Genomic DNA, 2,500 nt, shown 5'->3' with positions numbered 1-2,500 from the left:
ATGACTGTATTATATCTCTCTCTCTCTCCCTCAATGACTGTATTATCTCTCTCTCTCTCCCTCAATGACTGTATTATCTCTCTCTCTCTCTCCCTCAATGACTGTATTATCTCTCTCTCTCTCTCCCTCAATGACTGTTGTATTATCTCTCTCCCTCAATGACTGTTTTCTTATCTCTCTCTCTGACTGTATTCTCTCTCTCTCTCTCTCAATGACTGTTGTATTATCTCTCAATGACTGTATTCTCTCTCTCTCTCTCTCAATGACTGTATTCTCTCTCTCTCTCTCAATGACTGTATCTCTCTCTCTCTCTCAATGACTGTATTCTCTCTCTCTCTCTCAATGACTGTATTCTCTCTCTCTCTCTCAATGACTGTATTCTCTCTCTCTCTCTCAATGACTGTATTCTCTCTCTCTCTCTCAATGACTGTATTCTCTCTCCTCTCTCTCAATGACTATATTCTCTCTCTCTCCCTCAATGACTGTACTATCTCTCTTCTCTCTCTCAATGACTGTTGTATTATCTCTCTCCTCTCTCTCTCTGTTCTCTCTCTCTCTCTCTCTCTCTCTCTCTCTCTCTCTCTCTCTCTCTCTGTGTCAATGACTGTGTTTCTCTCTCTCTCTCTCTCTCTCTCTCAATGACTGTATTCTTCTCTCTCTCTCTCTCAATGACTGTATTCTCTCTCAATCTCTCTCTCTCTCAATGACTGTATTCTCTCCCTCTCTCTCAATCTCTCTCTATTCTCTCTCTCTCTCTCTCTCTCTCTCTCTCTCTCTCTCTGTCAATGACTGTATTCTCTCTCTCTCTCTCTCTCTCTATCTCTCAATGACTGTATTCTCTCTCTCTCTCTCTCTCTCGCTCCTCTCAATGACTTATCTCTCTCTCTCATCTCTCTATTATCTCTCCCTCAATGATTTGTATTCTCTCTCTCTCTATGACTGTATTCTCTCTCTCTCTCTCTCTCTCTCTCTCAATGACTGTATTCTCTCCCTCAATGTTTATATATGTATCTCTCTCTCTCTCTATATTGTTTACTGTTCTCTCTATCTCTATATATATATATATATATACTGTATTTTTTCTCTCTCTATCTCTCTGTTATATGTATTCTCTCTCTCTCTCAATGACTGTATTCTCTCTCTCTCTCTCTCTCTCTCAATGACTGTATTCTCTCTCTCTCTCTCTCTCTCAATGACTGTATTCTCTCTCTCTCTCTCTCTCTCTCTCTCTCTCTCTCTCTCTCTCTCTCTCTCTCTCTCAATGACTGTATTCTCTCTCTCTCTCTCTCTCTCAATGACTGTATTCTCTCTCTCTCTCTCTCTCTCAATGACTGTATTCTCTCTCTCTCTCTCTCTCTCTCTCTCTCTCTCTCAATGACTGTATTCTCTCTCTCTCTATGACTGTATTCTCTCTCTCTCTCTCTCTCTCTCAATGACTGTATTCTCTCTCTCTCTCTCTCTCTCAATGACTGTATTCTCTCTCTCTCTCTCTCTCTCTCTCTCAATGACTGTATTCTCTCTCTCTCTCTCTCAATGACTGTATTCTCTCTCTCTCTCTCAATGACTGTATTCTCTCTCCTCTCTCAATGACTGTATTCTCTCTCTCTCTCTCTCAATGACTGTATTCTCTCTCTCTCTCAATGACTGTATTCTCTCTCTCCCTCCAATGACTATTATTATCTCTCTCTCTCTCTCTCCCTCAATGACTATTATTATCTCTCTCTCTCTCTCTCCCTCAATGACTATATTATCTCTCTCTCTCTCCCTCCAATGACAATTATCTCTCTCTCTCTCTCCCTCAATGACTGTATTATCTCTCTCTCTCTCTCTCCCTCAATGACTGTATTATCTCTCTCTCTCTCTCTCTCCCTCAATGACTGTATTATCTCTCTCTCTCTCTCCCTCAATGACTGTATTATCTCTCTCTCTCTCTCCCTCAATGACTGTTGTATTATCTCTCTCTCTCCCTCAATGACTGTTGTATTATCTCTCTCTCCCTCAATGACTGTTGTATTATCTCTCTCTCTGACTGTATTCTCTCTCTCGCTCTCAATGACTGTTGTACTATCCTCTCAATGATACAATTCTCTCTCTCTCAATGACTGTATTCTCTCTCTCTCTCTCAATGACTGTATTCTCTCTCTCTCTCTCAATGACTGTATTCTCTCTCTCTCTCTCAATGACTGTATTCTCTCTCTCTCTCTCAATGACTGTATTCTCTCTCTCTCTCTCAATGACTGTTATATTCTCTCTCTCTCTCTCAATGACTGTATTCTCTCTCTCTCTCTCTCAATGACTGTATTCTCTCTCTCTCTCTCTCAATGACTGTATCTCTCTCTCTCTCTCTCAATGACTGTATTCTCTCTCTCTCTCTCTCAATGACTGTATTCTCTCTCTCTCTCTCTCAATGACTGTATCTCTCTCTCTCAATGACTGTATTCTCTCTCTCTCTCAATGACTGTATTCTCTCTCTCTCTCTCAATGACTGTATTCTCTCTCT

The 2,500-nt window shown here is 40.9% G+C and overlaps 1 protein-coding gene across 1 annotated transcript in view; it reads left to right on the top strand.

Annotated features, from left to right (window-relative positions):
* LOC118399713 (plexin-B1-like) overlaps positions 1-2,500 on the top strand; it is a 224,498-nt gene that overhangs the window by 189,442 nt on the left and 32,556 nt on the right.

The sequence above is a fragment of the Oncorhynchus keta genome, chromosome 21, assembly GCF_023373465.1.
Source record: "Oncorhynchus keta strain PuntledgeMale-10-30-2019 chromosome 21, Oket_V2, whole genome shotgun sequence".
Taxonomy (NCBI): domain Eukaryota; kingdom Metazoa; phylum Chordata; class Actinopteri; order Salmoniformes; family Salmonidae; genus Oncorhynchus; species Oncorhynchus keta.
Note: the sequence above shows the minus strand (reverse complement) of the source record. Positions and strands in the feature narration are given on the sequence as shown.